This window comes from Bos javanicus, chromosome 15 (genome assembly GCF_032452875.1).
Source record: "Bos javanicus breed banteng chromosome 15, ARS-OSU_banteng_1.0, whole genome shotgun sequence".
Taxonomy (NCBI): Eukaryota; Metazoa; Chordata; class Mammalia; order Artiodactyla; family Bovidae; genus Bos; species Bos javanicus.
The window spans coordinates 48,159,652-48,171,853 of record NC_083882.1 but is presented as its reverse complement, the minus strand read 5'-3'; the positions used below and the strand labels follow the sequence as shown (position 1 = coordinate 48,171,853).

The 12,202-nt window shown below is 43.5% G+C and overlaps 1 pseudogene; it reads left to right on the top strand.

Annotated features, from left to right (window-relative positions):
• The first annotated feature begins 76 nt into the window (after positions 1–76).
• On the top strand, positions 77–11,936 carry LOC133226742 (tripartite motif-containing protein 5-like; annotated as a pseudogene).
• Positions 11,937–12,202: the final 266 nt, after the last annotated feature.

The following is a 12,202-nucleotide window of genomic DNA, read 5'->3' as shown; positions in this document are numbered from 1 at the left end:
TACTGCTTTATTTTCAACATTATTACCCTTCCAGTTTTAAGAAATACAATAAATTAAAGAATGACATTTTATTTAAATTTTGCCTAATTGTAAAATGTTCCTGTGTAGCTGCTTCATTTTATTTTTTAAAAAAATTCTGCACTGATCCTTTTTCCTTGAAATTAGATTTCAATTTGGGTTCTGTTTCCCCAGCTTAGAATCCGCCTGTAATGCAGGAGACCTGGGTTTGATCCTGGGGTTGGGAAGATCACCTGGAGAAGGGAAAGGCTACCCACTCCAGTATTCTGGCCTAGAGAATTCCATGGACTGGCCTAGAGAATTCCATGGACTGTATAACTGTATAGTTATATATCACAGAGTTGGACACAACTGAGCAACTTTCACTTTCATTTCCCCCAGCTTTACAAAGCTATCATTTATTGTGATACATTAGGACTCAGAAGTATAATTGTGGAATTTCTTAACAATGATGTAGGTAGGTGTTTTGTGTGCCCTGGTCAATTTTAGTTTTGCAGTGAGACGCAAGCTGTCAGGAATGAGGAAAAAGTTGTGTTATCTTCCTTTAGTGAGATGAGAGGTGAATTATTTCTGCAGGGGATGTTCATTCAGGGTTTGATGGGATCCCCAAGTCTTTAGAATTTTTAATCCCAATTCAGCCTCCAATGGAGTTAAAGTTTAAAAACAAATGCCAAAGTGGATCAAGGGTACCTGCTCTCATCTCTGCTAGTTCCCCCAAATTCCCAGCTTCTTTACCTTTGGGCAATCTTTGAATTCACAAGGGAGTCTAAGGATAATTTTTTTTTTTCAGTTTCTGTCTCTCTGGTGTGTATGCACACATCCACATCTTAACACTCATCCTTGGAAAGAGGGGGAAACTGGTCTTTTAAATTTATCCTTTGCCTTCCTTACATCCCATTGCTACAATGACTGATGCTCTGATACACTAGGAAAAATCTGTACTCTTTAATTATTGACAAATGACTCTCCAGGGTCCTTGATAACTTTTCACTTACTGGAAGCCAGTTCAGGATGAAGCAATTAGTTAAAAGAAAATGAAGACCTGAATTTTTGTATTTAAAAAGAAAAGATCTGCACCCTGAGGAGCATTCACTTTCTAGTAGTGGCTCCTGGCCCCAGAAATAAAGCCCTCTGCTGAAAGTATATAACATTGATAAGTAGCTTCCAGTCAGATATTCTCTTCTCAGAGAAAGGACAAAGTAGGTGTCCCAGAACCTCTTCAGTAATTGGTGCTGAGAAAATAGGACAGTTACATGTGAGAAAATGAGAATTAAACATTATCTCACACAAAATTTTTGTTCTTTGCAGTAGTAGTAGCAGTGTTAGTCGCTCAGTAGTGTTCAGCTCTTTGCGACCTTACGAACTATAGCCCACCTCTGTCTATGGGATTCTCCAGGCAAGAACACTGGAGTGGATTGCCATTCCCTTCTCCAGAAGATCTTCCTGACCCAGGGATCAAACCCAAGTGTCCTGCTTTGTAGGCAGATTCTTTACCATCTGAGCTACAGGGAAGATCTTTGTTCTTTGCAGGCCCACAACAGATTGGATAATGTCCACCCACATTGGGAAAAACAAACTACTTTACCAAGAACACATCCAATTCTAATCTCATCTGGAGACAAAACCCACACAGACACACCCAGAAAGAATGCCTAATCTGGTCACCTAGTGACCAGTCAAGTTGACACATAAATTAACCATCTCACTAATTTTCTAATTAGGAATTATATGTCATCTACTATATGTCATCTATATAGTATTAGATGACTATGCAATAAATGATACTTCACATACTTGCATCTTCTTAGTCTATTAGAAAAGTGTCATTTTGGCCATATCGCACCCAACTTCTGAAAGTCAGCATCAGTGAACTACCATTCTGTGATCACCCCTCTGACTGACCACCTCCGTGATTTCAGATTTGTTGAGCCATTTCCTCTAACATGACCTAATAGGACAGACTGTCCACATTCACTTACTTCAGCTGGTGGACACAGGCCAGGGGAGAGCATGCCAGTGTTGCTGCCTCAAGGGAGCCCTCAGTGTGGGTCCTCACTGGGGAAAAGGGGGTACTTTACTCCCTCCTCTTGATAGCACATTTGTAAGGAAATGAGGTAAGGTGGGTCTGTAAAATTACATTGCTCAGGAAGCCTAGTTTTCCAAAGGATGGGTTAGTTTGAAGAAACAAGAGAACAGCTTCCAGGAGAAGAGCTGAGATAGGAATAAAATGCACTCACTGACCCAGCAAACTCAGGCACAAAAGCCTTGTCACTTCCCAAAAGCTCTATGTGGACACCTCTTATTGGTCTATAATTTCTCTACTCCTTTCCTGTCCAAACTCCACCTCCTGGAATTTAATTTTCATTTCCCCTCATCTTCTACTTCGGATCATCATAGTGGAGGTCAGGCCTCTGGTGAGGTGAGTGAATCCTGAACACACCTGCCCAGGGCCTGTCTTAACCCCTCTCCAAGGAATCACAACTTCTCCGTTGGGATGTGAGGCTGGCCGAGTGGTTTCTAGAGGGCAGAGTCTGAGAGACACAGAAGAAAAACATGAAATCTGCTTGAGTGAGTTTAATTAGATATCTGGAAGCTGTTCTAAAAGGGGAAATGGCCTAGCCTGCAGGCTTCCTGCTCAGAGTGCTGACTGAAGAGCAGTCTGGGGGAGGGGAAGTCTTAGGAGAAGGGGGGTTGGAAGAAGAGAAAGGCTTGGTTTGTTCCTTGGAGGGTCTATTTATTTCTCAAGACTAAAATCTACCCACAACTACTTCCCATTCTGTTAAGTTTCAATTGCACCTTGCTGAGGTCAGTCAGGATCCCTGATTTTTCAAGAGATAGAAAATCCCTTCTACCAACAAGAACAAAGGCCAAGGGGTCTTGAGTCCTGTTATTTTAATCTCTATCAGGGTATCACTGTAGTATTTCTGCATGACCATATCAATAAATTCTCATTCCATAGGCTTGTCCATGCTCAGGAGCCTGATGATGTGACAACTGGTAGGCTCTCCTCTGTGGTATTCACTGGTCCAGACATGGAACTACTGCACTTCCTTACATCCCTATCCTGCTCAAGCTTCTCTATGAGCTGGGTTTGCCATTCAGAACCAGCTCAGCTGAGAGATCAGGAGCAAGATGAGCACCTGGGAAAAATTTCTAAAAGTGACATCTGGAAGCATCTAACTTCTAGTAACAGTGACATCTAACTTTCACTTTTAAAATCTTCTTACTTGATTGGTGTTCATGATATAAAAAGATGTCAGAGAACTATAATTATATCCACATCATTAGACCCAAAATGGAAATAAGTTAGAACAGCCTCCACATTTATTTCCCTTCCTCCTTATAGAATGTCCAGCTGTACCCACTGTACTTAGGCATAGAATGTGAAATTGGAAAGTGTCAGTCACTTAGTCAAGTCCAGTTCTTTGTGATTCTATGGACTGGAGCCCACCAGGCTCCTCCGTCCATGGAATTCTTCAGGCAAGAATACTAGAGTGTGTTGCCATTCCCTTCGCAAGGGATCTTCCAGACTCAGTGACTCAAATACAGACACAAGTCAAATCTCTTTCCTCACCAGGAGTTTCCCCTTTCTAACTAAATCTTTCTTCATCAAGGCTGACTTTGGAGATTCTCCTCTCTGCTATGTATTCCTTGTTCCCTCTCTGCCATAGTCGGTTTTAGACCCTTGTCTTCTGAGCTCATACACTTCACCTCTGTCAGGCCAGTTACTATAGGGTCTTAGAAACGATTTGTTAGTTTACTGTTTCAGGTTTTATTTTACTAGCATTGCAAGGAATTTATATTAAATAATAGTAGATGACTACCTTGGAAATAAAGCACAATTTCACTTTACAGTTCTCTTTAGGAAAAAAAGACTCTTTCCATACAGTATCCATAATTTATGGTTTTATTGTACTTAGCAGAAACAGTTTTACTGCAATCACAAAAGAAGAAAATTCTGTCTATAAATTTCCTGTTTGAACTTTATATGTGTACACTGACATACACACATAGCCAAAACCAAAACAGTCAAAAAAAAAAAAAGAAGAAGAAAGTAGAAGAGATTCATCTGGTGAGCAAAGGAAAGCAAAAATGATATCAACCAGTTAAAAACAAAACAAAAACATAATCTGGAAAACAAAATTAAGCAATATGCCAGCTGGGGAATAAAGCAATGAAAGCAAAACAGACTAATAAACATGGTGAGAAAAAGAGAGAAAAGAAAGAAGGAAAGAAAAGAAAACTTAAATAGAAGTAGGTAAAGGAGATTAACGAAGAAGGCAATGGCAAGCCACTCCAGTACTCTTGCCTGGAGAATCCCAGGGACAGGGGAGCCTGGTGGGCTGCCGTCTATGGGGTGGCACAGAGTCGGACAGGACTGAAGTGACTTAGCAGCAAAGGAGATTAATATATACTAAAGAATAACTACAACAGGAAAATAAGAAAAGCAAACAAAAAATATATGTAGAAAAATAATAATAATACATTTTTTTAATTAAAAAAATGGGAGGAAAAACCTTCACAACAGCAAAAGGCCAATGTAGAGGCTGCTGCTGCTGCTAAGTCGCTTCAGTCATGTCCGATTCTGTGCGACCCCATAGACAGCAGCCCACCGGGCTCCCCCGTCCCTGGGATTCTCCAGGCAAGAATACTGGAGTGGGTTGCCATTTCCTTCTCCAATGCATGAAAGTGAAAAGTGACAATAAAGTCGCTCAGTCGCGTCCGACACTTGGTGACCCCATGGACTGCAGCCTACCAAGCTCCTCCATCCATGGGATTTTCTAGGCAAGAGTACTGGAGTGGGTTGCCATTGTAGAGGCAGACATATTTAAAGGAAATAAGAGGTCTGATTAACAACAACAAAAATTCTCCAATGTGTACATAGATTTATTAGCATTAATAAAATCAACAACTATAGCAACAGAGGGAAAAAAAGGAGAAGAGAAAAAAATCTAGAAACAATGATAGAACAAGTTAAAATATAAGAATAATAAATGCTTTTCTTGGATATCACCTGCAGTGTCTTTTCCCTCGCTATGAGTCATAGTCCACCTCACCTCCCTAGGGTGCCCTCCAATACTGGGTTAGTCTCTAGACCTGATTCTAATCTGGCCCTACTCCTGCATTTTCTTGCCTCTAATGTCTGCATCGGCCTGTGCTAGTGCGTTTTCTTTTGCAGGACCTCTCATTGTCCTTATATATATTCCATAGACACAAAGTCTGCCTAGTTGACCGTGTGAATTTAATCTGCAGCTTGTACCACTGGTGGGAAGGTTTTGGGTTCTCTTCCTTAGCCACACTACCCCTGGGTTTCAACAGTGGTTTTATCTGCACCTCTGCATGTGAGTGGTCTATAGGGCTTTGCTCCTGAGGCTGCTCTGGAGGACTTGGGTTTGCCCCAGGGAGGACTTGGTATGGAGGCAGTGCAACTGCTTGGATCGCAGGGCCCCTGGCAGTCCCAGGTACTAAGAGGAACCAGCGGCTAGGACAACAGGGAATAAGGGGCCCTTAGGGTTTTTCCTAGCCTCTGGCTGCTCTGTCCAAGTGGGGATCATTCGAGGGGGTGGCACAGGAGCTTGGACCCATGGCGATGCTGGATACATAGAGGTACCAGTGGCAACTGTCACAGAAGATATGGTGCTATTAGGGTTTTGCCGGGTTCCTCTCTCCACGGAGTTTTTCAGGCAAGAATACTGGAATGAATTGCCATTCCCTTCTCCAGGGGATCTTCCTGAACCAGGGATCAAACCCATGTTTCCTGCAATACAGGCAGATTCTTTACTGTCTGAGCCACCAAGGAGGCCCACAACTTGCTTCTGGCAGCTCCGCCCTGGTGAGGATTGAGCATGGAGGCGACACAGCTACTTGGATCGTGGGAACTCTGGTGTTGTCAAGTGCGCAGGGACACCAACTGCTTCAGCCGCAAGAGCTACAGTCCTATTAGAGTCTTTTCCTAGCCTCTAAGAGAAGTCGCTCAGTCATGTCCTGCTCTTTGCGACTCTATGGACCGTAGCCTATCAGGTTCCTCCATCCATGGGATTTTCCAGGCAAGGGTACTGCAGTGGGTTGGCATTTCCTTCTCCAGGGGATCTTCCTGACCCAGGGATCGCACCCAGATCTCCCACATTGCAGGCAGACACTACCGTCTGAGTCACCAGTTAAGCCTCTGGCAGCTGGCAATTAGAGGGCCTCTTTGGCTAGGCCTTCTCTCTTGCTTGACCCATTCAGGCATTTACAGGACTCCCCCCCAGCTCCAGTTGGGGTTCTTCTCTGTTTCTTGGTACCTCAGGCACTTGCAGGACCCTCCCCCACTTTGGAGGCCTTTTCTGTTTCTCAGCACATCAAGCACTTAAAGGGCCACCCTGACTGGGGTCCTTCTCTGCTGCTTGGTGCATCAGGCACTTAAAGGGCCACTCTCTCTGGGGTCTTTCTGTTTTTGTCTCTCTCTGGACAGGTCCCCACTGTCCAGTGATGACCTGCGGAGAGAGACCGGCTATGGACATGGCTCTATCTCCTGTGTGTGACTCAGCAGTATCACCCTGACTCCATGTTTGCTTGGCTTTCCTTCACAAACATTTCCCATGGCTTCTCCTCCCACCAGTCCCCTTGGGCTGTCTCCCTGCAGTCAACAGCAAACCTTGCCCTGGGATTGCTCTCCAATCTCTATGCTCCAGCTCCCAGCTGCTGTACTTCCTGGGGGACTTGTTCCCTCTCTGGAGTATATATGGCTGCAGCAAGTGTTGTCTATGTGATTATTATTCCATTCAGACTGCCACAGATCAGCTGCTTCACTCTCCAACAGCCTCAACCCAAACTGCTTCACCTCTACCCAAAACAGTTGTCCCAATGTGTGGATCTGACCCCTGCTTCAGTTCCTCCACCCTCCAGAGGTAAATCCAGTCCTACTCTCCTCTTTTTCACCCTTCTTGCTTTGTACTATCGAGTTTTGCATGGTTTTATATATTCTTTTCTGGTGGTCAGGTATTTCTGTCCATTCTTAGCTGGTGTTCTGCAAGATCTTCTGTGTCTAGAGGTGTATTCCTGATGTATCCATGGAGAGAGATGTGCTTCACATCCACCTATTCCTCTGTCATCTTGGATTTAAGTCCTCCTTTTACACTAATCTTACTTCATACAGATATTAGCCCTACTACCAGCACATAATTCATCAATGATAATTAGTTTAAAGACCTGGACTAATATTTTGAGATGTTTTTTCTCAAAGATTCATTTCATCTAAGTTTATATGCTTTTAAATATCAGACTTGTATAATTCAATGAATTTTTTTAGGCCAAGGTGGAATCACTATTTATATAGACAAAACCTAGCAGAGTTCACTGATTGCTCTGAGTATTAACTGGGTCCGTGAAGTTTCTTTTCTTTCATTTCACTCAGTGGGATAGGAGACAGGTCTCTGAAGGAGTTCCCCTAACATATTAAGTTCAACCTCATTCTGTGTATTGAATACACATGATCTTTGTAAGTCATTGTCTCCATTTACACATCAGATGAAGGGTTTGTTCTTATACATACAAACACATTGTCATATATTAGGTCATGATGATATGGGAAATCATTGTCAGTGCATAGCAAATGATGGCATGGTTACACTATAAATAATTTAGATAGAGCAGGTCTTTATGATCAGAGACTGTCAGAAGACAGTTTACTGAACTATAAGAGAGAGTCATATGGATGTCAGTGGCAGCATCCGGTGCTGAGAGAAGAGTGGATATAAAAGCCCAATGGCTTTAAGTGGTTTCAGTCTTTTGATATTAAGAATGCTTCCTGGGCACTGGAAAGAAAAAGCAGGATGGATGGTGCATCATACAAGTATCTTAGTAGAAAAAGTATCCAGGCAACTTTCCTTTGGTAAAATTTAAATAGCAAGAATCACTGCACAGATAAGGATGGAATTTGATATGATATGAATCAAGAACTGATAGTAAAGTGCTTAAAATTATGATGAAATGTCGTTTTGGTCAGGTCCCTTGTTTCCATTGTTTTCCCTTTCCCGTGTTTCTCTATGGTTTCTTTTAGGTCCTCCATACTTCTTGGCCTTTATTAAATTTATAAGCAATTATTATCATGTATTTCTACCTCTTTTTACTCTGCCTCTTTTATCTTTCCCAATAATGCAAAGATCTGTGAACAAGAGAATCCTCAGAATTCAGGACAGGTAGGAGGAGGGGACAAGTTGCCATGGCTTCAGGAAAATCAGTGAACTTACAGGAGAAGTTCATCTGCCCCATTTGCCTGGAGCTTCTGACAGAACCCTTGAGCCTTGACTGTGGCCACAGCTTCTGTCAAGCCTGCAACATTGCAAACAACAAGGAGTCCGTGATTGGCCTAGAAGGGGAGAGAAGGTGCCCTGTATTCAGAATCAAGTATGAACCTGCGAACCTGCGGCCTCACTGGCACCTGGCCAGCATAGTGGAGTGGCTCAGGGAAGTCAAGGTGAACCTGGAGGAGCAAGAGAGAAATCTGTCTGTGCCATGGAGAGAAAGTCCTGTTCTTCTGTGAGGAGGATGGCAAGGTCATTTGCTGGCTTTGCAAGTGGTCACAGGAACACCATGGTCACCACACATTCCTCATGGAAGAGGTTGCCCAGAAGTACCAGGTAAGAGACCAGAATGGAGGAAAGACAAGTCAGAAATGGTACTTGAGGGGAAATGTCTACTTTGCACTGGACTTTGATTACATGCTCACCATGAACCTGGGGCTTGTGATCTCTTTTCTTCATATGCTCACTTTCTGATGTCTGAGGGACATTTCAGTGCATTCCTCCAATTATAGAGTAATAACCCTATACACGGCTCAGACAGTAAAGAATCTGCCTGAGATGCAGGAAATTGGATTCCATTCCTGTGTTGGGAAGATCCCTCTTCAGTATTCTTGCCTGGAGAATTCCATGGACAGACAAGCCTGGCAGGCTATAGTCCATGGGGTTGCAAAGAGTCTGACATGTCTGAGAGTGACCAACACTTAGACACTTCAACCCTACACACAGACACTTAGCCAGAAGTAGACATTCATATATCTTGTGCTAATAGGTAGAGATCTGATGTTCAAGAGAACATTACCCCTTTCAACAGGAGGGTAACTAGAACACTAGGTGGAAGAGATAGAAATTGTTTCCTTGCTACAGGATCAGGTTTCTCCTAGAACAAAGAGCACCAGTCTTCTCTTGGCAAGTGTATGGTGACTTCTATTGCTTGAGTTGTAAAGAACACATACCCTACCTCATTTTTTTCCCCCAAAGTCATGGATTCTAATTGCTGTTCTCAGTTCTGTAAAGTCTCTTTGGAAAACATCTTCATTTCTCCACCATTTATTTTCTACATTGATGTTGAGAAAACCATAGCTTGACTCTGATGTGATTCTTTATTCACAGTGGAAACTCCAGGAATTTTTGAAGAGGCTGAGGAAGGAGCAGCAGGAAGCTGAGAAACTGAAAGTTCAAATCAGAGGAGAGATTAATACCTGGAAGGTAGGAGGAGGCACTTCCTGAAGGAGTTAGATATCTGAGCAGACCTTGAGTTGATCACAAGTAGCTGACTTCTTCTTTTTTCCCTGACAGTTAGTCATTTGACTAGTCCTCTTCTTCACCATTTCCCTGATAGGAGTGGGTGCTGAATAGGGAATATATCACAAATGAATACAGATATTGGAAGGGAGGTATTCATACAGAGTGACTTTCTGGTGAGGAAAACTGGTGAATTTCACATTCCATTCCTGCCATGTTTATTAGCCTTTAACTCTTCTTGGAATCCATCTGGCAATGGCTCATGGCTCTGTCCTCAGTGTTCAACTTTTTGGCAAAGGAAGGAGGGAGGGGTTCAGAGTAATGCAGGGAGGCATGAGTATCCTGGACAGATGTGTGGTGGCTGAGCTATACTCATGAGGATCCCATTTTGGCTGAGGGTTAGCCTCGGTAATGCAGACTTGAGGCCATTAATTTGAAATGTGATGGTGGTAGTGGTTTAGTCGCTAAGCCATGTCTGACTCTTGAGACCCTATGGACTGTGTAGCCTGCCAGGCTCATCTGTCCACGGGATTCTCCAGGCGAGAATACTGGAGTGGGGTGGTACCGGGAGCCAGCACGGGAGTCCCCAGCCCATGACAAGGTCATGTGGGAGAGATCTGGTGGGCAAGGTGAGCCAGAACTCGAGGGGTGCCCCTCTGGGCCTGCCTGAGTGTCTACCCCAAAACCTGAGCCTGTCTGTTTTACTGCTTCATGACATTCACCAACTCCTCTGACAGTCACGAGGGGCTATCCCTAACCACTTTTCTCTGTAAGAAAAGCAACTTAAAGTTCTAGTTAATAAGTCTCCAGGGTATAATAAGGTGTGTTTCAATTATGTTTCCCTCAGAAAACTTTCTAACCTGCCTAACAGATTTCCAGACTCCTACAGCTATGCATATGATTGTTTATGGCCTCCCAGCCATATGAGGCACAAGGAGACTTAGTTACTCTTACAATGCAGAGCCTCTCAGGGAGTTAGAAAATTGTTAAAATAGAACTGATAGAAGATTTCTTTGTTGAGTTAATGCCTGCTGCCAAGTTTCCATATTTCTTACCCACTGTGTTCTGGGAGTGTATTGATTAATATAGTTGATATATAAGAAATATAAGTAGAAGCTTTAATGTTAATAATAACGTTGGACCCCTAAGCTAATAAATTCTTTCCTTAATTACCCCCATGACACTCTTGCCCTATAGGAATGCAACTCTGTTTAGTGCTTTCGGGGAGTGGTATTAAACTCTAAGAAAAGTCACCTTTGGAGAAAATAAGTTTTTCTGGTGGACTAATTCTTATCAGAAGAAAAATGTTAGCAGGTCTCCTGACCAGAAGATGATGTAAATCACCCAAAGCCTTGCGATAATGATTAAGGTCTGCTGAACTTACATGACTTTTGCATCCCCCATTATCTTCTATGTACAACTTGAGGTATAAAAGTCCCTGCTAGAAATAAAGCTACGGACCCTGCTCACTAAGCTTGGTCTCCCCGTGCCGTTCTTTCTCGTCTCCTTTTCTTTCCTTTTGTCTCTACTCTTTCTTTAGGCCAAAGTAATTGGAGCGTGGGGGTATATTGATTTCCCAAGTAAACCAATTATAATTAGGCCTCTGAGTCTCTCCACTGACGCTATCCCTTTAAATCGCCAAAGCTGTAATCCTGAGGGTATCCCTGGATCCAACCTGGGCTGGACCCCAGTAGGGTGGCATTTCCTTCTCCAGGGGCTCTTCCTGACCCAGGAATCGAATCCGGGTCTCCTGCATTGTAGGCTGATTCTTTACCAACTTAGCTACTAGGGAAACCTTTGAAAAGTGACAGAAAAAAACAGGAAAAGTCAGTTTCCTCAAGCATTGCTTTCCTCCTCCTCTTTCCCTCAGTCCTGAAGAATGAAATACAACACGAGAGAGAAAATATCCAGGCAGATTTTTAAAACCTGAGAGAGATCCTGAACAGTGAGGAGTTGAAGGAACGGCAAAATCTGAAGACTGAGGAGGAGGTTGGTCTATGTAACCTGGCTGACTCTGAGAATGAGCTGGTCCAGCAGAGCCAGTTGGCGAGAGATCTCATCTCAGATGTGGAGCATCATTTGCAGGAACCAAAAAACGAGATGCTGCAGGTAAAACTGAGACCTGCATTTGAGACCTGAGAAAAATGAAGGCAAAGTTTCCATCTCTTCTGTGTTGCTGTGGTCTTTCTGGTGTTGTCACTAAGGTTGCTTTGTGCCCTGCAGCCCCCTTCCCTCATAGCTCCATTGGTAAAGGATCATCTTGCAATGCAGAAGAACCCGATTCAATTTCCGGGTCAGGAAGATCTGCTGCAGAAGGGAGGGTACCCTCTGGAGGGTACCCACTCCAGTATTCTTGGGCTTCCCTTGTGGCTCAGCTGGTAAAGAATCTGCCTGCAATGCTAGAGTCCTGTCAATCCCTGGGCCCGGAAGATCCCCTGGAAAAAGGAAAGGCTACCCACTCCAGTATTCTGGCCTGGAGAATTCCATGGACTGTGTAGCCCATGGGGTTGCAGAGAGTCAGACACGACTGAGCGACTTTCACTCTTATTCTCATGCAACTCAGGTTCCCGTATTTAGTAGATGCTTGACTTATGGGAAAGTTGAATCTTCTTTACCTGCCAGAGACCTAGAATTGGAGACAATTCCCTTACACTTCA